A 21,429-nucleotide genomic window follows, 5' to 3' on the forward strand; every position below is an offset into this window, starting at 1 on the left:
ATAAATATATTAGGTTGAATGGTTTTAAAAAGTTAACTTTGAGCATGAATTGTTTTTTTAAACTGCAAAGAATAAAAAAAATCAATGTGGGATTGGAGGCACAATCTGAGCAGAAAGCACCATAAGCTGCTATGGTGCAACTCTTATGTTGACTAGAAACATTAATATGATGACGCTCTTCTTTTGATATGTCTTTCAGTTAAATTTTACTGTAAGTAGCTGATACAGCACTGTTTGCAGCTCCTCAGTATATGGTTATCCCGTGACAACAATGTTTTCATCATATTTATTATTCTACAAATGTATTTTTAAATGCACTGATGTGGTGTTTGCATGCTATGCAAGACGGCACATCATGGAATGTTTATAAGGAGCATCGAATAGGATTGTGATATTTGCACCTGGAAGAGTCGGACACGCAGATCCTGAAAAGAAGTAAAAACTCTCTAGCAAGGGTCGTCTTTGCCCTGAGTTTAATCTTTACTTTTAGTGAAATGGTTTATGAAAAACCAGTAAGCTGCTCCAGGTGAGGCTCGAACTCACAACCTCGGCATGCCTCAATGCAAGTACTGCTGTATAAGTACCGCGCGCTAACCGATTGCACCACTGGAGCTCACTGTTCTCATACCTCCCCAGTTGAGCCATCTAGAGCTGACCAAGTAGATACTGGCACTGCTCCCTTATTCACTGTGCAAGATCGACTCACATGCTAGCATGTTATCATGACTATTAAAAACTACAGTCCTAATGGAACAGATTTGATAATTCTGCTATATCATGTGCTCTGTCTATTGAACACCACATATATTTGCCAGTTCTGACACAGTCTAGGAGAAACTTATGATTATTTGTAATTAGCACATCGTAAGAATTTCCTAAAAAATGACACATAGTCACCTAAGGCAGACGAGGTGGCCGAGTGGGTAAGGCGATGGACTGCTAATCCATTGTGCTCTGCACGCGTGGGTTCGAATCCCACCTTCGTCGGAACGCCATCAGACACTCTTTTGAAGGTGGGCATGTCTCGTAGTACAATTACACTCTCTTTCAAGACACAGCCATAATCCACTAGAAGGGCCCAACTGACTATTCCATTTTGGCAATTATGTCAAATTAAGGGAAGTGTTTTGTGCTTAATTGAAATTAGATCTTTCATGAAGTGTCCAGAGGATTGCCTTTCCCTCACTCCTGGCCTTCTAACTAACCCTGGTCGTAGTGGGCGTAGTGGGGCTCCGCGGAGCTACGCGGAGTGGGCGAGAAGCTACGCCCACTCCCGCACTCCGCGTAGCCCCACTACGCACCTCCCTCCCGCTCTCCCCTACATACATTATTTAAGCAACTACCCTTAATAAAACAATTTTAAAGCACTTACCGTGTCCGGGGCTCGTCCGGGGCTCCCTCTTGGAATAGCGTCGTCCTGGATACCAATGCCCATGCGCGGGAGGCCGCGCATGCGCATTGGTATCCAGGAAGGGACGCTATTCCAAGAGGGAGCCCCGGAAGAGCCCCGGACATGGTAAGTGCTTTAAAAATTGTTTTATTAAGGTTAGTTGCTTAAATAATGTATGTAGGGGAGGGCGGGAGGGAGGTGGGTGGCGGCCGAATCGGCTACGCACACGGAGTGGGCGTAGTGTTGCCGGCTACGCTGTCTACGCAAAATGCGTAGAAGGCAACACTACACCTACTCCGTGGGCGTAGCCGATTCGGACGCCCAGGGTTACTTCTAACCAGTTTGGATAGATAGACTGATAAGAAAGCAGCTCTTACTCCTAAAGTTTCAGCCATCTCAAGTGTATGACTGTTGACATATGTCTGCCCCACAGAGACAGATCACTTCTAATAAGTGAGTTCTCTATCTGTCACTGATTGTGGACATACTAACTAGAGCTATCAGTATGGTCATAAATGTGAATACTCTTATGTTCTCAAATCAAAATGGAGTTTTTCCTACTTCCAAGAAAAGTGTCTTAAGCATGCTCTTCAATTTGTGCACGCATGTAGACATTCAAATGCAACTGCATTTCCATACAGAGTCTCAAAATCATAGATATCTTCATACCGCAGTAAGAATACATGAAGCGATTTACATACTGCAGGCAGGCTGGCCTTGTAGCTCAGTGGCAGAGCGCTGTTCTTGTAAACCAGGGGTCATGAGTTCAAGCCTCATCAGGGCCTTTTTATATGTGAGTTTCTGTATGTTGTTTCCAAGTCATTCTTTCTAGGAGTCACACCTTGTCTTAAGTTTGCTTATTGACAAGCTTCCCTTTCCTGCTTTCATCGTATCAAGAAGACTTCATGAAAACCATTGAACCATAAACTATGGCCTCACCCCTTCCGATCGCCTGACGAATGCCTGACAAACGCCATTCTCACCCCGCCGGGCAAAGCTAAATAAGCCATGCATATTTGAAGTTCCTTTGAAAGTCAGAGCGAGGACTATGACCTCTGTTCAGACTGAGTCTGCATCCACAGAAAGGATGAAATAAGGATCTAGAAATTTCACCAAGGAGATGTGAACTTCATCCCCCTTAAAATACTTTTCCTCCCAGATGCCCCGGCTCTTAGGCAAATGAGGTTAATCTTCAAAACCCCACCCCCACTAACCATAAATATCCGACTCTCCTGCTGTCCATTCAAATGATACAAGGTATCTTGTACATAGAGAGAATGTGAGAAAAAGCAGAATCGCTTCATAGATTTGGTGACCTTGGATGGGTGGGTTGGATAAAGAAGTGAACCTGATTTCGGGAAAAGGAGTATCGTGATGGGGATGAGGAAAAGAGAACATGGACCACATTCACAAGTTAGAGAAATAAATATATTAGGTTGAATGGTTTTAAAAAGTTAACTTTGAGCATGAATTGTTTTTTTAAACTGCAAAGAATAAAAAAAATCAATGTGGGATTGGAGGCACAATCTGAGCAGAAAGCACCATAAGCTGCTATGGTGCAACTCTTATGTTGACTAGAAACATTAATATGATGACGCTCTTCTTTTGATATGTCTTTCAGTTAAATTTTACTGTAAGTAGCTGATACAGCACTGTTTGCAGCTCCTCAGTATATGGTTATCCCGTGACAACAATGTTTTCATCATATTTATTATTCTACAAATGTATTTTTAAATGCACTGATGTGGTGTTTGCATGCTATGCAAGACGGCACATCATGGAATGTTTATAAGGAGCATCGAATAGGATTGTGATATTTGCACCTGGAAGAGTCGGACACGCAGATCCTGAAAAGAAGTAAAAACTCTCTAGCAAGGGCCGTCTTTCCCCTGAGTTTAATCTTTACTTTTAGTGAAATGGTTTATGAAAAACCAGTAAGCTGCTCCTGGTGAGGCTCGAACTCACAACCTCGGCATGCCTCAATGCAAGTACTGCTGTATAAGTACCGCGCGCTAACCGATTGCGCCACTGGAGCTCACTGTTCTCATACCTCCCCAGTTGAGCCATCTAGAGCTGACCAAGTAGATACTGGCACTGCTCCCTTATTCACTGTGCAAGATCGACTCACATGCTAGCATGTTATCATGACTATTAAAAACTACAGTCCTAATGGAACAGATTTGATAATTCTGCTATATCATGTGCTCTGTCTATTGAACACCACATATATTTGCCAGTTCTGACACAGTCTAGGAGAAACTTATGATTATTTGTAATTAGCACATCGTAAGAATTTCCTAAAAAATGAAACATAGTCACCTAAGGCAGACGAGGTGGCCGAGTGGTTAAGGCGATGGACTGCTAATCCATTGTGCTCTGCACGCGTGGGTTCGAATCCCACCTTCGTTGGAACGCCATCAGACACTCTTTTGAAGGTGGGCATGTCTCGTAGTACAATTACACTCTCTTTCAAGACACAGCCATAATCCACTAGAAGGGCCCAACTGACTATTCCATTTTGGCAATTATGTCAAATTAAGGGAAGTGTTTTGTGCTTAATTGAAATTAGATCTTTCATGAAGTGTCCAGAGGATTGCCTTTCCCTCACTCCTGGCCTTCTAACTAACCCTGGTCGTAGTGGGCGTAGTGGGGCTCCGCGGAGCTACGCGGAGTGGGCGAGAAGCTACGCCCACTCCCGCACTCCGCGTAGCCCCACTACGCACCTCCCTCCCGCTCTCCCCTACATACATTATTTAAGCAACTACCCTTAATAAAACAATTTTAAAGCACTTACCGTGTCCGGGGCTCGTCCGGGGCTCCCTCTTGGAATAGCGTCGTCCTGGATACCAATGCCCATGCGCGGGAGGCGCATGCGCGGGAGGCCGCGCATGCGCATTGGTATCCAGGAAGGGACGCTATTCCAAGAGGGAGCCCCGGAAGAGCCCCGGACATGGTAAGTGCTTTAAAAATTGTTTTATTAAGGTTAGTTGCTTAAATAATGTATGTAGGGGAGGGCGGGAGGGAGGCGGGTGGCGGCCGAATCGGCTACGCCCACGGAGTGGGCGTAGTGTTGCCGGCTACGCTGTCTACGCAAAATGCGTAGAAGGCAACACTACGCCTACTCCGTGGGCGTAGCCGATTCGGACGCCCAGGGTTACTTCTAACCAGTTTGGATAGATAGACTGATAAGAAAGCAGCTCTTACTCCTAAAGTTTCAGCCATCTCAAGTGTATGACTGTTGACATATGTCTGCCCCACAGAGACAGATCACTTCTAATAAGTGAGTTCTCTATCTGTCACTGATTGTGGACATACTAACTAGAGCTATCAGTATGGTCATAAATGTGAATACTCTTATGTTCTCAAATCAAAATGGAGTTTTTCCTACTTCCAAGAAAAGTGTCTTAAGCATGCTCTTCAATTTGTGCACGCATGTAGACATTCAAATGCAACTGCATTTCCATACAGAGTCTCAAAATCATAGATATCTTCATACCGCAGTAAGAATACATGAAGCGATTTACATACTGCAGGCAGGCTGGCCTTGTAGCTCAGTGGCAGAGCGCTGTTCTTGTAAACCAGGGGTCATGAGTTCAAGCCTCATCAGGGCCTTTTTATATGTGAGTTTCTGTATGTTGTTTCCAAGTCATTCTTTCTAGGAGTCACACCTTGTCTTAAGTTTGCTTATTGACAAGCTTCCCTTTCCTGCTTTCATCGTATCAAGAAGACTTCATGAAAACCATTGAACCATAAACTATGGCCTCACCCCTTCCGATCGCCTGACGAATGCCTGACAAACGCCATTCTCACCCCGCCGGGCAAAGCTAAATAAGCCATGCATATTTGAAGTTCCTTTGAAAGTCAGAGCGAGGACTATGACCTCTGTTCAGACTGAGTCTGCATCCACAGAAAGGATGAAATAAGGATCTAGAAATTTCACCAAGGAGATGTGAACTTCATCCCCCTTAAAATACTTTTCCTCCCAGATGCCCCGGCTCTTAGGCAAATGAGGTTAATCTTCAAAACCCCACCCCCACTAACCATAAATATCCGACTCTCCTGCTGTCCATTCAAATGATACAAGGTATCTTGTACATAGAGAGAATGTGAGAAAAAGCAGAATCGCTTCATAGATTTGGTGACCTTGGATGGGTGGGTTGGATAAAGAAGTGAACCTGATTTCGGGAAAAGGAGTATCGTGATGGGGATGAGGAAAAGAGAACATGGACCACATTCACAAGTTAGAGAAATAAATATATTAGGTTGAATGGTTTTAAAAAGTTAACTTTGAGCATGAATTGTTTTTTTAAACTGCAAAGAATAAAAAAAATCAATGTGGGATTGGAGGCACAATCTGAGCAGAAAGCACCATAAGCTGCTATGGTGCAACTCTTATGTTGACTAGAAACATTAATATGATGACGCTCTTCTTTTGATATGTCTTTCAGTTAAATTTTACTGTAAGTAGCTGATACAGCACTGTTTGCAGCTCCTCAGTATATGGTTATCCCGTGACAACAATGTTTTCATCATATTTATTATTCTACAAATGTATTTTTAAATGCACTGATGTGGTGTTTGCATGCTATGCAAGACGGCACATCATGGAATGTTTATAAGGAGCATCGAATAGGATTGTGATATTTGCACCTGGAAGAGTCGGACACGCAGATCCTGAAAAGAAGTAAAAACTCTCTAGCAAGGGCCGTCTTTCCCCTGAGTTTAATCTTTACTTTTAGTGAAATGGTTTATGAAAAACCAGTAAGCTGCTCCTGGTGAGGCTCGAACTCACAACCTCGGCATGCCTCAATGCAAGTACTGCTGTATAAGTACCGCGCGCTAACCGATTGCGCCACTGGAGCTCACTGTTCTCATACCTCCCCAGTTGAGCCATCTAGAGCTGACCAAGTAGATACTGGCACTGCTCCCTTATTCACTGTGCAAGATCGACTCACATGCTAGCATGTTATCATGACTATTAAAAACTACAGTCCTAATGGAACAGATTTGATAATTCTGCTATATCATGTGCTCTGTCTATTGAACACCACATATATTTGCCAGTTCTGACACAGTCTAGGAGAAACTTATGATTATTTGTAATTAGCACATCGTAAGAATTTCCTAAAAAATGAAACATAGTCACCTAAGGCAGACGAGGTGGCCGAGTGGTTAAGGCGATGGACTGCTAATCCATTGTGCTCTGCACGCGTGGGTTCGAATCCCACCTTCGTTGGAACGCCATCAGACACTCTTTTGAAGGTGGGCATGTCTCGTAGTACAATTACACTCTCTTTCAAGACACAGCCATAATCCACTAGAAGGGCCCAACTGACTATTCCATTTTGGCAATTATGTCAAATTAAGGGAAGTGTTTTGTGCTTAATTGAAATTAGATCTTTCATGAAGTGTCCAGAGGATTGCCTTTCCCTCACTCCTGGCCTTCTAACTAACCCTGGTCGTAGTGGGCGTAGTGGGGCTCCGCGGAGCTACGCGGAGTGGGCGAGAAGCTACGCCCACTCCCGCACTCCGCGTAGCCCCACTACGCACCTCCCTCCCGCTCTCCCCTACATACATTATTTAAGCAACTACCCTTAATAAAACAATTTTAAAGCACTTACCGTGTCCGGGGCTCGTCCGGGGCTCCCTCTTGGAATAGCGTCGTCCTGGATACCAATGCCCATGCGCGGGAGGCGCATGCGCGGGAGGCCGCGCATGCGCATTGGTATCCAGGAAGGGACGCTATTCCAAGAGGGAGCCCCGGAAGAGCCCCGGACATGGTAAGTGCTTTAAAAATTGTTTTATTAAGGTTAGTTGCTTAAATAATGTATGTAGGGGAGGGCGGGAGGGAGGCGGGTGGCGGCCGAATCGGCTACGCCCACGGAGTGGGCGTAGTGTTGCCGGCTACGCTGTCTACGCAAAATGCGTAGAAGGCAACACTACGCCTACTCCGTGGGCGTAGCCGATTCGGACGCCCAGGGTTACTTCTAACCAGTTTGGATAGATAGACTGATAAGAAAGCAGCTCTTACTCCTAAAGTTTCAGCCATCTCAAGTGTATGACTGTTGACATATGTCTGCCCCACAGAGACAGATCACTTCTAATAAGTGAGTTCTCTATCTGTCACTGATTGTGGACATACTAACTAGAGCTATCAGTATGGTCATAAATGTGAATACTCTTATGTTCTCAAATCAAAATGGAGTTTTTCCTACTTCCAAGAAAAGTGTCTTAAGCATGCTCTTCAATTTGTGCACGCATGTAGACATTCAAATGCAACTGCATTTCCATACAGAGTCTCAAAATCATAGATATCTTCATACCGCAGTAAGAATACATGAAGCGATTTACATACTGCAGGCAGGCTGGCCTTGTAGCTCAGTGGCAGAGCACTGGTCTTGTAAACCAGGGGTCATGAGTTCAAGCCTCATCAGGGCCTTTTTATATGTGAGTTTCTGTATGTTGTTTCCAAGTAATTCTTTCTAGGAGTCACACCTTGTCTTAAGTTTGCTTATTGACAAGCTTCCCTTTCCTGCTTTCATCGTATCAAGAAGACTTCATGAAAACCATTGAACCATAAACTATGGCCTCACCCCTTCCGATCGCCTGACGAATGCCTGACAAACGCCATTCTCACCCCGCCGGGCAAGCCCTGCCGGGCAAAGCTAAATAAGCCATGCATATTTGAAGTTCCTTTGAAAGTCAGAGCGAGGACTATGACCTCTGTTCAGACTGAGTCTGCATCCACAGAAAGGATGAAATAAGGATCTAGAAATTTCACCAAGGAGATGTGAACTTCATCCCCCTTAAAATACTTTTCCTCCCAGATGCCCCGGCTCTTAGGCAAATGAGGTTAATCTTCAAAACCCCACCCCCACTAACCATAAATATCCGACTCTCCTGCTGTCCATTCAAATGATACAAGGTATCTTGTACATAGAGAGAATGTGAGAAAAAGCAGAATCGCTTCATAGATTTGGTGTCCTTGGATGGGTGGGCTGGATAAAGAAGTGAACCTGATTTCGGGAAAAGGAGTATCGTGATGGGGATGAGGAAAAGAGAACATGGACCACATTCACAAGTTAGAGAAATAAATATATTAGGTTGAATGGTTTTAAAAAGTTAACTTTGAGCATGAATTGTTTTTTTAAACTGCAAAGAATAAAAAAAATCAATGTGGGATTGGAGGCACAATCTGAGCAGAAAGCACCATAAGCTGCTATGGTGCAACTCTTATGTTGACTAGAAACATTAATATGATGACGCTCTTCTTTTGATATGTCTTTCAGTTAAATTTTACTGTAAGTAGCTGATACAGCACTGTTTGCAGCTCCTCAGTATATGGTTATCCCGTGACAACAATGTTTTCATCATATTTATTATTCTACAAATGTATTTTTAAATGCACTGATGTGGTGTTTGCATGCTATGCAAGACGGCACATCATGGAATGTTTATAAGGAGCATCGAATAGGATTGTGATATTTGCACCTGGAAGAGTCGGACACGCAGATCCTGAAAAGAAGTAAAAACTCTCTAGCAAGGGTCGTCTTTGCCCTGAGTTTAATCTTTACTTTTAGTGAAATGGTTTATGAAAAACCAGTAAGCTGCTCCAGGTGAGGCTCGAACTCACAACCTCGGCATGCCTCAATGCAAGTACTGCTGTATAAGTACCGCGCGCTAACCGATTGCGCCACTGGAGCTCACTGTTCTCATACCTCCCCAGTTGAGCCATCTAGAGCTGACCAAGTAGATACTGGCACTGCTCCCTTATTCACTGTGCAAGATCGACTCACATGCTAGCATGTTATCATGACTATTAAAAACTACAGTCCTAATGGAACAGATTTGATAATTCTGCTATATCATGTGCTCTGTCTATTGAACACCACATATATTTGCCAGTTCTGACACAGTCTAGGAGAAACTTATGATTATTTGTAATTAGCACATCGTAAGAATTTCCTAAAAAATGAAACATAGTCACCTAAGGCAGACGAGGTGGCCGAGTGGTTAAGGCGATGGACTGCTAATCCATTGTGCTCTGCACGCGTGGGTTCGAATCCCACCTTCGTCGGAACGCCATCAGACACTCTTTTGAAGGTGGGCATGTCTCGTAGTACAATTACACTCTCTTTCAAGACACAGCCATAATCCACTAGAAGGGCCCAACTGACTATTCCATTTTGGCAATTATGTCAAATTAAGGGAAGTGTTTTGTGCTTAATTGAAATTAGATCTTTCATGAAGTGTCCAGAGGATTGCCTTTCCCTCACTCCTGGCCTTCTAACTAACCCTGGTCGTAGTGGGCGTAGTGGGGCTCCGCGGAGCTACGCGGAGTGGGCGAGAAGCTACGCCCACTCCCGCACTCCGCGTAGCCCCACTACGCACCTCCCTCCCGCTCTCCCCTACATACATTATTTAAGCAACTACCCTTAATAAAACAATTTTAAAGCACTTACCGTGTCCGGGGCTCGTCCGGGGCTCCCTCTTGGAATAGCGTCGTCCTGGATACCAATGCCCATGCGCGGGAGGCCGCGCATGCGCATTGGTATCCAGGAAGGGACGCTATTCCAAGAGGGAGCCCCGGAAGAGCCCCGGACATGGTAAGTGCTTTAAAAATTGTTTTATTAAGGTTAGTTGCTTAAATAATGTATGTAGGGGAGGGCGGGAGGGAGGCGGGTGGCGGCCGAATCGGCTACGCCCACGGAGTGGGCGTAGTGTTGCCGGCTACGCTGTCTACGCAAAATGCGTAGAAGGCAACACTACGCCTACTCCGTGGGCGTAGCCGATTCGGACGCCCAGGGTTACTTCTAACCAGTTTGGATAGATAGACTGATAAGAAAGCAGCTCTTACTCCTAAAGTTTCAGCCATCTCAAGTGTATGACTGTTGACATATGTCTGCCCCACAGAGACAGATCACTTCTAATAAGTGAGTTCTCTATCTGTCACTGATTGTGGACATACTAACTAGAGCTATCAGTATGGTCATAAATGTGAATACTCTTATGTTCTCAAATCAAAATGGAGTTTTTCCTACTTCCAAGAAAAGTGTCTTAAGCATGCTCTTCAATTTGTGCACGCATGTAGACATTCAAATGCAACTGCATTTCCATACAGAGTCTCAAAATCATTGATATCTTCATACCGCAGTAAGAATACATGAAGCGATTTACATACTGCAGGCAGGCTGCCCTTGTAGCTCAGTGGCAGAGCACTGGTCTTGTAAACCAGGGGTCATGAGTTCAAGCCTCATCAGGGCCTTTTTATATGTGAGTTTCTGTATGTTGTTTCCAAGTCATTCTTTCTAGGAGTCACACCTTGTCTTAAGTTTGCTTATTGACAAGCTTCCCTTTCCTGCTTTCATTGTATCAAGAAGACTTCATGAAAACCATTGAACCATAAACTATGGCCTCACCCCTTCCGATCGCCTGACGAACGCCTGACAAACGCCATTCTCACCCCGCCGGGCAAGCCCTGCAGGGCAAAGCTAAATAAGCCATGCATATTTGAAGTTCCTTTGAAAGTCAGAGCGAGGACTATGACCTCTGTTCAGACTGAGTCTGCATCCACAGAAAGGATGAAATAAGGATCTAGAAATTTCACCAAGGAGATGATGTGAACTTCATCCCCCTTAAAATACTTTTCCTCCCAGATGCCCCGGCTCTTAGGCAAATGAGGTTAATCTTCAAAACCCCACCCCCACTAACCATAAATATCCGACTCTCCTGCTGTCCATTCAAATGATACAAGGTATCTTGTACATAGAGAGAATGTGAGAAAAAGCAGATTCGCTTCATAGATTTGGTGACCTTGGATGGGTGGGCTGGATAAAGAAGTGAACCTGATTTCGGGAAAAGGAGTATCGTGATGGGGATGAGGAAAAGAGAACATGGACCACATTCACAAGTTAGAGAAATAAATATATTAGGTTGAATGGTTTTAAAAAGTTAACTTTGAGCATGAATTGTTTTTTTAAACTGCAAAGAATAAAAAAAATCAATGTGGGATTGGAGGCACAATCTGAGCAGAAAGCACCATAAGTTGCTATGGTGCAACTCTTATGTTGACTAGAAACATTAATATGATGACGCTCTTCTTTTGATATGTCTTTCAGTTAAATTTTACTGTAAGTAGCTGATACAGCACTGTTTGCAGCTCCTCAGTATATGGTTATCCCGTGACAACAATGTTTTCATCATATTTATTATTCTACAAATGTATTTTTAAATGCACTGATGTGGTGTTTGCATGCTATGCAAGACGGCACATCATGGAATGTTTATAAGGAGCATCGAATAGGATTGTGATATTTGCACCTGGAAGAGTCGGACACGCAGATCCTGAAAAGAAGTAAAAACTCTCTAGCAAGGGCCGTCTTTCCCCTGAGTTTAATCTTTACTTTTAGTGAAATGGTTTATGAAAAACCAGTAAGCTGCTCCAGGTGAGGCTCGAACTCACAACCTCGGCATGCCTCAATGCAAGTACTGCTGTATAAGTACCGCGCGCTAACCGATTGCACCACTGGAGCTCACTGTTCTCATACCTCCCCAGTTGAGCCATCTAGAGCTGACCAAGTAGATACTGGCACTGCTCCCTTATTCACTGTGCAAGATCGACTCACATGCTAGCATGTTATCATGACTATTAAAAACTACAGTCCTAATGGAACAGATTTGATAATTCTGCTATATCATGTGCTCTGTCTATTGAACACCACATATATTTGCCAGTTCTGACACAGTCTAGGAGAAACTTATGATTATTTGTAATTAGCACATCGTAAGAATTTCCTAAAAAATGAAACATAGTCACCTAAGGCAGACGAGGTGGCCGAGTGGTTAAGGCGATGGACTGCTAATCCATTGTGCTCTGCACGCGTGGGTTCGAATCCCACCTTCGTCGGAACGCCATCAGACACTCTTTTGAAGGTGGGCATGTCTCGTAGTACAATTACACTCTCTTTCAAGACACAGCCATAATCCACTAGAAGGGCCCAACTGACTATTCCATTTTGGCAATTATGTCAAATTAAGGGAAGTGTTTTGTGCTTAATTGAAATTAGATCTTTCATGAAGTGTCCAGAGGATTGCCTTTCCCTCACTCCTGGCCTTCTAACTAACCCTGGTCGTAGTGGGCGTAGTGGGGCTCCGCGGAGCTACGCGGAGTGGGCGAGAAGCTACGCCCACTCCCGCACTCCGCGTAGCCCCACTACGCACCTCCCTCCCGCTCTCCCCTACATACATTATTTAAGCAACTACCCTTAATAAAACAATTTTAAAGCACTTACCGTGTCCGGGGCTCGTCCGGGGCTCCCTCTTGGAATAGCGTCGTCCTGGATACCAATGCCCATGCGCGGGAGGCCGCGCATGCGCATTGGTATCCAGGAAGGGACGCTATTCCAAGAGGGAGCCCCGGAAGAGCCCCGGACATGGTAAGTGCTTTAAAAATTGTTTTATTAAGGTTAGTTGCTTAAATAATGTATGTAGGGGAGGGCGGGAGGGAGGCGGGTGGCGGCCGAATCGGCTACGCCCACGGAGTGGGCGTAGTGTTGCCGGCTACGCTGTCTACGCAAAATGCGTAGAAGGCAACACTACGCCTACTCCGTGGGCGTAGCCGATTCGGACGCCCAGGGTTACTTCTAACCAGTTTGGATAGATAGACTGATAAGAAAGCAGCTCTTACTCCTAAAGTTTCAGCCATCTCAAGTGTATGACTGTTGACATATGTCTGCCCCACAGAGACAGATCACTTCTAATAAGTGAGTTCTCTATCTGTCACTGATTGTGGACATACTAACTAGAGCTATCAGTATGGTCATAAATGTGAATACTCTTATGTTCTCAAATCAAAATGGAGTTTTTCCTACTTCCAAGAAAAGTGTCTTAAGCATGCTCTTCAATTTGTGCACGCATGTAGACATTCAAATGCAACTGCATTTCCATACAGAGTCTCAAAATCATAGATATCTTCATACCGCAGTAAGAATACATGAAGCGATTTACATACTGCAGGCAGGCTGGCCTTGTAGCTCAGTGGCAGAGCACTGGTCTTGTAAACCAGGGGTCATGAGTTCAAGCCTCATCAGGGCCTTTTTATATGTGAGTTTCTGTATGTTGTTTCCAAGTCATTCTTTCTAGGAGTCACACCTTGTCTTAAGTTTGCTTATTGACAAGCTTCCCTTTCCTGCTTTCATCGTATCAAGAAGACTTCATGAAAACCATTGAACCATAAACTATGGCCTCACCCCTTCCGATCGCCTGACAAACGCCATTCTCACCCCGCCGGGCAAAGCTAAATAAGCCATGCATATTTGAAGTTCCTTTGAAAGTCAGAGCGAGGACTATGACCTCTGTTCAGACTGAGTCTGCATCCACAGAAAGGATGAAATAAGGATCTAGAAATTTCACCAAGGAGATGTGAACTTCATCCCCCTTAAAATACTTTTCCTCCCAGATGCCCCGGCTCTTAGGCAAATGAGGTTAATCTTCAAAACCCCACCCCCACTAACCATAAATATCCGACTCTCCTGCTGTCCATTCAAATGATACAAGGTATCTTGTACATAGAGAGAATGTGAGAAAAAGCAGAATCGCTTCATAGATTTGGTGACCTTGGATGGGTGGGCTGGATAAAGAAGTGAACCTGATTTCGGGAAAAGGAGTATCGTGATGGGGATGAGGAAAAGAGAACATGGACCACATTCACAAGTTAGAGAAATAAATATATTAGGTTGAATGGTTTTAAAAAGTTAACTTTGAGCATGAATTGTTTTTTTAAACTGCAAAGAATAAAAAAAATCAATGTGGGATTGGAGGCACAATCTGAGCAGAAAGCACCATAAGCTGCTATGGTGCAACTCTTATGTTGACTAGAAACATTAATATGATGACGCTCTTCTTTTGATATGTCTTTCAGTTAAATTGTATTGTAAGTAGCTGATACAGCACTGTTTGCAGCTCCTCAGTATATGGTTATCCCGTGACAACAATGTTTTCATCATATTTATTATTCTACAAATGTATTTTTAAATGCACTGATGTGGTGTTTGCATGCTATGCAAGACGGCACATCATGGAATGTTTATAAGGAGCATCGAATAGGATTGTGATATTTGCACCTGGAAGAGTCGGACACGCAGATCCTGAAAAGAAGTAAAAACTCTCTAGCAAGGGCCGTCTTTCCCCTGAGTTTAATCTTTACTTTTAGTGAAATGGTTTATGAAAAACCAGTAAGCTGCTCCAGGTGAGGCTCTAACTCACAACCTCGGCATGCCTCAATGCAAGTACTGCTGTATAAGTACCACGCGCTAACCGATTGCGCCACTGGAGCTCACTGTTCACATACCTCCCCAGTTGAGCCATCTAGAGCTGACCAAGTAGATACTGGCACTGCTCCCTTATTCACTGTGCAAGATCGACTCACATGCTAGCATGTTATCATGACTATTAAAAACTACAGTCCTAATGGAACAGATTTGATAATTCTGCTATATCATGTGCTCTGTCTATTGAACACCACATATATTTGCCAGTTCTGACACAGTCTAGGAGAAACTTATGATTATTTGTAATTAGCACATCGTAAGAATTTCCTAAAAAATGAAACATAGTCACCTAAGGCAGACGAGGTGGCCGAGTGGTTAAGGCGATGGACTGCTAATCCATTGTGCTCTGCACGCGTGGGTTCGAATCCCACCTTTGTCGGAACGCCATCAGACACTCTTTTGAAGGTGGGCATGTCTCGTAGTACAATTACACTCTCTTTCAAGACACAGCCATAATCCACTAGAAGGGCCCAACTGACTATTCCATTTTGGCAATTATGTCAAATTAAGGGAAGTGTTTTGTGCTTAATTGAAATTAGATCTTTCATGAAGTGTCCAGAGGATTGCCTTTCCCTCACTCCTGGCCTTCTAACTAACCCTGGTTGTAGTGGGCGTAGTGGGGCTCCGCGGAGCTACGCGGAGTGGGCGAGAAGCTATGCCCACTCCCGCACTCCGCGTAGCCCCACTACGCACCTCCCTCCCGCTCTCCCCTACATACATTATTTAAGCAACTACCCTTCATAAAACAATTTTAAAGCACTTACCGTGTCCGGGGCTCGTCCGGGGCTCCCTCTTGGAATAGCGTCGTCCTGGATACCAATGCGCATGCGCGGGAGGCCGCGCATGCGCATTGGTATCCAGGAAGGGACGCTATTCCAAGAGGGAGCCCCGGAAGAGCCCCGGACATGGTAAGTGCTTTAAAAATTGTTTTATTAAGGTTAGTTGCTTAAATAATGTATGTAGGGGAGGGTGGGAGGGAGGCGGGTGGCGGCCGAATCGGCTACGCACACGGAGTGGGCGTAGTGTTGCCGGCTACGCTGTCTACGCAAAATGCGTAGAAGGCAACACTACGCCTACTCCGTGGGCGTAGCCGATTCGGACGCCCAGGGTTACTTCTAACCAGTTTGGATAGATAGACTGATAAGAAAGCAGCTCTTACTCCTAAAGTTTCAGCCATCTCAAGTGTATGACTGTTGACATATGTCTGCCCCACAGAGACAGATCACTTCTAATAAGTGAGTTCTCTATCTGTCACTGATTGTGGACATACTAACTAGAGCTATCAGTATGGTCATAAATGTGAATACTCTTATGTTCTCAAATCAAAATGGAGTTTTTCCTACTTCCAAGAAAAGTGTCTTAAGCATGCTCTTCAATTTGTGCACGCATGTAGACATTCAAATGCAACTGCATTTCCATACAGAGTCTCAAAATCATAGATATCTTCATACCGCAGTAAGAATACATGAAGCGATTTACATACTGCAGGCAGGCTGGCCTTGTAGCTCAGTGGCAGAGCACTGGTCTTGTAAACCAGGGGTCATGAGTTCAAGCCTCATCAGGGCCTTTTTATATGTGAGTTTCTGTATGTTGTTTCCAAGTCATTCTTTCTAGGAGTCACACCTTGTCTTAAGTTTGCTTATTGACAAGCTTCCCTTTCCTGCTTTCATCGTATCAAGAAGACTTCATGAAAACCATTGAACCATAAACTATGGCCTCACCCCTTCCGATCGCCTGACGAATGCTTGACAAACGCCATTCTCACCCCGCCGGGCAAGCCCTGCCGGGCAAAGCCAAATAAGCCATGCATATTTGAAGTTCCTTTGAAAGTCAGAGCGAGGACTATGACCTCTGTTCCGACTGAGTCTGCATCCACAGAAAGGATGAAATAAGGATCTAGAAATTTCACCAAGGAGATGTGAACTTCATCCCCCTTAAAATACTTTTCCTCCCAGATGCCCTGGCTCTTAGTCAAATGAGGTTAATCTTCAAAACCCCACCCCCACTAACCATAAATATCCGACTCTCCTGCTGTCCATTCAAATGATACAAGGTATCTTGTACATAGAGAGAATGTGAGAAAAAGCAGAATCGCTTCATAGATTTGGTGACCTTGGATGGGTGGGCTGGATAAAGAAGTGAACCTGATTTTGGGAAAAGGAGTATCGTGATGGGGATGAGGAAAAGAGAACATGGACCACATTCACAAGTTAGAGAAATAAATATATTAGGTTGAATGGTTTTAAAAAGTTAACTTTGAGCATGAATTGTTTTTTTAAACTGCAAAGAATAAAAAAAATCAATGTGGGAATGGAGGCACAATCTGAGCAGAAAGCACCATAAGCTGCTATGGTGTAACTCTTATGTTGACTAGAAACATTAATATGATGACGCTCTTCTTTTGATATGTCTTTCAGTTAAATTTTATTGTAAGTAGCTGATACAGCACTGTTTGCAGCTCCTCAGTATATGGTTATCCCGTGACAACAATGTTTTCATCATATTTATTATTCTACAAATGTATTTTTAAATGCACTGATGTGGTGTTTGCATGCTATGCAAGACGGCACATCATGGAATGTTTATAAGGAGCATCGAATAGGATTGTGATATTTGCACCTGGAAGAGTCGGACACGCAGATCCTGAAAAGAAGTAAAAACTCTCTAGCAAGGGCCGTCTTTCCCCTGAGTTTAATCTTTACTTTTAGTGAAATGGTTTATGAAAAACCAGTAAGCTGCTCCAGGTGAGGCTCAAACTCACAACCTCGGCATGCCTCAATGCAAGTACTGCTGTATAAGTACCGCGCGCTAACCGATTGCGCCACTGGAGGTCACTGTTCTCATACCTCCCCAGTTGAGCCATCTAGAGCTGACCAAGTAGATACTGGCACTGCTCCCTTATTCACTGTGCAAGATCGACTCACATGCTAGCATGTTATCATGACTATTAAAAACTACAGTCCTAATGGAACAGATTTGATAATTCTGCTATATCATGTGCTCTGTCTATTGAACACCACATATATTTGCCAGTTCTGACACAGTCTAGGAGAAACTTATGATTATTTGTAATTAGCACATCGTAAGAATTTCCTAAAAAATGAAACATAGTCACCTAAGGCAGACGAGGTGGCCGAGTGGTTAAGGCGATGGACTGCTAATCCATTGTGCTCTGCACGCGTGGGTTTGAATCCCACCTTCGTCGGAACGCCATCAGACACTCTTTTGAAGGTGGGCATGTCTCGTAGTACAATTACACTCTCTTTCAAGACACAGCCATAATCCACTAGAAGGGCCCAACTGACTATTCCATTTTGGCAATTATGTCAAATTAAGGGAAGTGTTTTGTGCTTAATTGAAATTAGATCTTTCATGAAGTGTCCAGAGGATTGCCTTTCCCTCACTCCTGGCCTTCTAACTAACCCTGGTCGTAGTGGGCGTAGTGGGGCTCCGCGGAGCTACGCGGAGTGGGCGAGAAGCTATGCCCACTCCCGCACTCCGCGTAGCCCCACTACGCACCTCCCTCCCGCTCTCCCCTACATACATTATTTAAGCAACTACCCTTCATAAAACAATTTTAAAGCACTTACCGTGTCCGGGGCTCGTCCGGGGCTCCCTCTTGGAATAGCGTCGTCCTGGATACCAATGCGCATGCGCGGGAGGCCGCGCATGCGCATTGGTATCCAGGAAGGGACGCTATTCCAAGAGGGAGCCCCGGAAGAGCCCCGGACATGGTAAGTGCTTTAAAAATTGTTTTATTAAGGTTAGTTGCTTAAATAATGTATGTAGGGGAGGGCGGGAGGGAGGCGGGTGGCGGCCGAATCGGCTACGCACACGGAGTGGGCGTAGTGTTGCCAGCTACGCTGTCTACGCAAAATGCGTAGAAGGCAACACTACGCCTACTCCGTGGGCGTAGCCGATTCGGACGCCCAGGGTTACTTCTAACCAGTTTGGATAGATAGACTGATAAGAAAGCAGCTCTTACTCCTAAAGTTTCAGCCATCTCAAGTGTATGACTGTTGACATATGTCTGCCCCACAGAGACAGATCACTTCTAATAAGTGAGTTCTCTATCTGTCACTGATTGTGGACATACTAACTAGAGCTATCAGTATGGTCATAAATGTGAATACTCTTATGTTCTCAAATCAAAATGGAGTTTTTCCTACTTCCAAGAAAAGTGTCTTAAGCATGCTCTTCAATTTGTGCACGCATGTAGACATTCAAATGCAACTGCATTTCCATACAGAGTCTCAAAATCATAGATATCTTCATACCGCAGTAAGAATACATGAAGCGATTTACATACTGCAGGCAGGCTGGCCTTGTAGCTCAGTGGCAGAGCACTGGTCTTGTAAACCAGGGGTCATGAGTTCAAGCCCCATCAGGGCCTTTTTATATGTGAGTTTCTGTATGTTGTTTCCAAGTCATTCTTTCTAGGAGTCACACCTTGTCTTAAGTTTGCTTATTGACAAGCTTCCCTTTCCTGCTTTCATCGTATCAAGAAGACTTCATGAAAACCATTGAACCATAAACTATGGCCTCACCCCTTCCGATCGCCTGACGAATGCCTGACAAACGCCATTCTCACCCCGCCGGGCAAGCCCTGCCGGGCAAAGCCAAATAAGCCATGCATATTTGAAGTTCCTTTGAAAGTCAGAGCGAGGACTATGACCTCTGTTCCGACTGAGTCTGCATCCACAGAAAGGATGAAATAAGGATCTAGAAATTTCACCAAGGAGATGTGAACTTCATCCCCCTTAAAATACTTTTCCTCCCAGATGCCCCGGCTCTTAGTCAAATGAGGTTAATCTTCAAAACCCCACCCCCACTAACCATAAATATCCGACTCTCCTGCTGTCCATTCAAATGATACAAGGTATCTTGTACATAGAGAGAATGTGAGAAAAAGCAAATCGCTTCATAGATTTGGTGACCTTGGATGGGTGGGCTGGATAAAGAAGTGAACCTGATTTCGGGAAAAGGAGTATCGTGATGGGGATGAGGAAAAGAGAACATGGACCACATTCACAAGTTAGAGAAATAAATATATTAGGTTGAATGGTTTTAAAAAGTTAACTTTGAGCATGAATTGTTTTTTTAAACTGCAAAGAATAAAAAAAATCAATGTGGGATTGGAGGCACAATCTGAGCAGAAAGCACCATAAGCTGCTATGGTGCAACTCTTATGTTGACTAGAAACATTAATATGATGACGCTCTTCTTTTGATATGTCTTTCAGTTAAATTTTATTGTAAGTAGCTGATACAGCACTGTTTGCAGCTCCTCAGTATATGGTTATCCCGTGACAACAATGTTTTCATCATATTTATTATTCTACAAATGTATTATTAAATGCACTGATGTGGTGTTTGCATGCTATGCAAGACGGCACATCATGGAATGTTTATAAGGAGCATCGAATAGGATTGTGATATTTGCACCTGGAAGAGTCGGACACGCAGATCCTGAAAAGAAGTAAAAACTCCCTAGCAAGGGCCGTCTTTCCCCTGAGTTTAATCTTTACTTTTAGTGAAATGGTTTATGAAAAACCAGTAAGCTGCTCCAGGTGAGGCTCGAACTCACAACCTCGGCATGCCTCAATGCAAGTACTGCTGTATAAGTACCGCGCGCTAACCGATTGCGCCACTGGAGCTCACTGTTCTCATACCTCCCCAGTTGAGCCATCTAGAGCTGACCAAGTAGATACTGGCACTGCTCCCTTATTCACTGTGCAAGATCGACTCACATGCTAGCATGTTATCATGACTATTAAAAACTACAGTCCTAATGGAACAGATTTGATAATTCTGCTATATCATGTGCTCTGTCTATTGAACACCACATATATTTGCCAGTTCTGACACAGTCTAGGAGAAACTTATGATTATTTGTAATTAGCACATCGTAAGAATTTCCTAAAAAATGAAACATAGTCACCTAAGGCAGACGAGGTGGCCGAGTGGTTAAGGCGATGGACTGCTAATCCATTGTGCTCTGCACGCGTGGGTTCGAATCCCACCTTCGTCGGAACGCCATCAGACACTCTTTTGAAGGTGGGCATGTCTCGTAGTACAATTACACTCTCTTTCAAGACACAGCCATAATCCACTAGAAGGGCCCAACTGACTATTCCATTTTGGCAATTATGTCAAATTAAGGGAAGTGTTTTGTGCTTAATTGAAATTAGATCTTTCATGAAGTGTCCAGAGGATTGCCTTTCCCTCACTCCTGGCCTTCTAACTAACCCTGGTCGTAGTGGGCGTAGTGGGGCTCCGCGGAGCTACGCGGAGTGGGCGAGAAGCTACGCCCACTCCCGCACTCCGCGTAGCCCCACTACGCACCTCCCTCCCGCTCTCCCCTACATACATTATTTAAGCAACTACCCTTAATAAAACAATTTTAAAGCACCCACCGTGTCCGGGGCTCGTCCGGGGCTCCCTCTTGGAATAGCGTCATCCTGGATACCAATGCCCATGCGCGGGAGGCCGCGCATGCGCATTGGTATCCAGGAAGGGACGCTATTCCAAGAGGGAGCCCCGGAAGAGCCCCGGACATGGTAAGTGCTTTAAAAATTGTTTTATTAAGGTTAGTTGCTTAAATAATGTATGTAGGGGAGGGCGGGAGGGAGGTGGGTGGCGGCCGAATCGGCTACGCCCACGGAGTGGGCGTAGTGTTGCCGGCTACGCTGTCTACGCAAAATGCGTAGAA

At 44.4% G+C, this 21,429-nt stretch overlaps 23 non-coding genes across 23 annotated transcripts; 15 read left to right on the plus strand and 8 right to left on the minus strand.

The window, feature by feature from the left end:
- Positions 1 to 518: 518 nt before the first annotated feature.
- Positions 519 to 613, minus strand: TRNAI-UAU (transfer RNA isoleucine (anticodon UAU)). The gene is made up of 2 exons: positions 576 to 613; positions 519 to 554 (listed from the first exon to the last, which is right to left on the minus strand). It is a non-coding gene; the product is annotated as a tRNA-Ile (tRNA).
- A 292-nt stretch (positions 614 to 905) lies between these two features.
- On the plus strand, positions 906 to 987 carry TRNAS-GCU (transfer RNA serine (anticodon GCU)). The gene has a single exon. It is a non-coding gene; the product is annotated as a tRNA-Ser (tRNA).
- A 1,116-nt stretch (positions 988 to 2,103) lies between these two features.
- TRNAT-UGU (transfer RNA threonine (anticodon UGU)) lies at positions 2,104 to 2,175 on the plus strand. The gene has a single exon. It is a non-coding gene; the product is annotated as a tRNA-Thr (tRNA).
- A 1,155-nt stretch (positions 2,176 to 3,330) lies between these two features.
- On the minus strand, positions 3,331 to 3,425 carry TRNAI-UAU (transfer RNA isoleucine (anticodon UAU)). The gene is made up of 2 exons: positions 3,388 to 3,425; positions 3,331 to 3,366 (listed from the first exon to the last, which is right to left on the minus strand). It is a non-coding gene; the product is annotated as a tRNA-Ile (tRNA).
- A 292-nt stretch (positions 3,426 to 3,717) lies between these two features.
- Positions 3,718 to 3,799, plus strand: TRNAS-GCU (transfer RNA serine (anticodon GCU)). Its single transcript has one exon. It is a non-coding gene; the product is annotated as a tRNA-Ser (tRNA).
- Positions 3,800 to 4,930: 1,131 nt separating this feature from the next.
- On the plus strand, positions 4,931 to 5,002 carry TRNAT-UGU (transfer RNA threonine (anticodon UGU)). The gene has a single exon. It is a non-coding gene; the product is annotated as a tRNA-Thr (tRNA).
- A 1,155-nt stretch (positions 5,003 to 6,157) lies between these two features.
- Positions 6,158 to 6,252, minus strand: TRNAI-UAU (transfer RNA isoleucine (anticodon UAU)). The gene is made up of 2 exons: positions 6,215 to 6,252; positions 6,158 to 6,193 (listed from the first exon to the last, which is right to left on the minus strand). It is a non-coding gene; the product is annotated as a tRNA-Ile (tRNA).
- Positions 6,253 to 6,544: 292 nt separating this feature from the next.
- On the plus strand, positions 6,545 to 6,626 carry TRNAS-GCU (transfer RNA serine (anticodon GCU)). Its single transcript has one exon. It is a non-coding gene; the product is annotated as a tRNA-Ser (tRNA).
- Positions 6,627 to 7,757: 1,131 nt separating this feature from the next.
- TRNAT-UGU (transfer RNA threonine (anticodon UGU)) lies at positions 7,758 to 7,829 on the plus strand. Its single transcript has one exon. It is a non-coding gene; the product is annotated as a tRNA-Thr (tRNA).
- A 1,169-nt stretch (positions 7,830 to 8,998) lies between these two features.
- Positions 8,999 to 9,093, minus strand: TRNAI-UAU (transfer RNA isoleucine (anticodon UAU)). The gene is made up of 2 exons: positions 9,056 to 9,093; positions 8,999 to 9,034 (listed from the first exon to the last, which is right to left on the minus strand). It is a non-coding gene; the product is annotated as a tRNA-Ile (tRNA).
- Positions 9,094 to 9,385: 292 nt separating this feature from the next.
- Positions 9,386 to 9,467, plus strand: TRNAS-GCU (transfer RNA serine (anticodon GCU)). The gene has a single exon. It is a non-coding gene; the product is annotated as a tRNA-Ser (tRNA).
- A 1,116-nt stretch (positions 9,468 to 10,583) lies between these two features.
- Positions 10,584 to 10,655, plus strand: TRNAT-UGU (transfer RNA threonine (anticodon UGU)). Its single transcript has one exon. It is a non-coding gene; the product is annotated as a tRNA-Thr (tRNA).
- A 1,172-nt stretch (positions 10,656 to 11,827) lies between these two features.
- Positions 11,828 to 11,922, minus strand: TRNAI-UAU (transfer RNA isoleucine (anticodon UAU)). Its single transcript has 2 exons — positions 11,885 to 11,922; positions 11,828 to 11,863 (listed from the first exon to the last, which is right to left on the minus strand). It is a non-coding gene; the product is annotated as a tRNA-Ile (tRNA).
- A 292-nt stretch (positions 11,923 to 12,214) lies between these two features.
- Positions 12,215 to 12,296, plus strand: TRNAS-GCU (transfer RNA serine (anticodon GCU)). Its single transcript has one exon. It is a non-coding gene; the product is annotated as a tRNA-Ser (tRNA).
- A 1,116-nt stretch (positions 12,297 to 13,412) lies between these two features.
- TRNAT-UGU (transfer RNA threonine (anticodon UGU)) lies at positions 13,413 to 13,484 on the plus strand. Its single transcript has one exon. It is a non-coding gene; the product is annotated as a tRNA-Thr (tRNA).
- Positions 13,485 to 14,628: 1,144 nt separating this feature from the next.
- Positions 14,629 to 14,723, minus strand: TRNAI-UAU (transfer RNA isoleucine (anticodon UAU)). The gene is made up of 2 exons: positions 14,686 to 14,723; positions 14,629 to 14,664 (listed from the first exon to the last, which is right to left on the minus strand). It is a non-coding gene; the product is annotated as a tRNA-Ile (tRNA).
- Positions 14,724 to 15,015: 292 nt separating this feature from the next.
- Positions 15,016 to 15,097, plus strand: TRNAS-GCU (transfer RNA serine (anticodon GCU)). The gene has a single exon. It is a non-coding gene; the product is annotated as a tRNA-Ser (tRNA).
- A 1,116-nt stretch (positions 15,098 to 16,213) lies between these two features.
- On the plus strand, positions 16,214 to 16,285 carry TRNAT-UGU (transfer RNA threonine (anticodon UGU)). The gene has a single exon. It is a non-coding gene; the product is annotated as a tRNA-Thr (tRNA).
- Positions 16,286 to 17,454: 1,169 nt separating this feature from the next.
- TRNAI-UAU (transfer RNA isoleucine (anticodon UAU)) lies at positions 17,455 to 17,549 on the minus strand. The gene is made up of 2 exons: positions 17,512 to 17,549; positions 17,455 to 17,490 (listed from the first exon to the last, which is right to left on the minus strand). It is a non-coding gene; the product is annotated as a tRNA-Ile (tRNA).
- A 292-nt stretch (positions 17,550 to 17,841) lies between these two features.
- TRNAS-GCU (transfer RNA serine (anticodon GCU)) lies at positions 17,842 to 17,923 on the plus strand. Its single transcript has one exon. It is a non-coding gene; the product is annotated as a tRNA-Ser (tRNA).
- Positions 17,924 to 19,039: 1,116 nt separating this feature from the next.
- Positions 19,040 to 19,111, plus strand: TRNAT-UGU (transfer RNA threonine (anticodon UGU)). The gene has a single exon. It is a non-coding gene; the product is annotated as a tRNA-Thr (tRNA).
- Positions 19,112 to 20,279: 1,168 nt separating this feature from the next.
- TRNAI-UAU (transfer RNA isoleucine (anticodon UAU)) lies at positions 20,280 to 20,374 on the minus strand. The gene is made up of 2 exons: positions 20,337 to 20,374; positions 20,280 to 20,315 (listed from the first exon to the last, which is right to left on the minus strand). It is a non-coding gene; the product is annotated as a tRNA-Ile (tRNA).
- A 292-nt stretch (positions 20,375 to 20,666) lies between these two features.
- On the plus strand, positions 20,667 to 20,748 carry TRNAS-GCU (transfer RNA serine (anticodon GCU)). Its single transcript has one exon. It is a non-coding gene; the product is annotated as a tRNA-Ser (tRNA).
- The last annotated feature ends 681 nt before the right edge of the window (positions 20,749 to 21,429 follow it).

Source organism: Lissotriton helveticus, chromosome 5_1 (genome assembly GCF_964261635.1).
Source record: "Lissotriton helveticus chromosome 5_1, aLisHel1.1, whole genome shotgun sequence".
Lineage (NCBI taxonomy): Eukaryota > Metazoa > Chordata > Amphibia > Caudata > Salamandridae > Lissotriton > Lissotriton helveticus.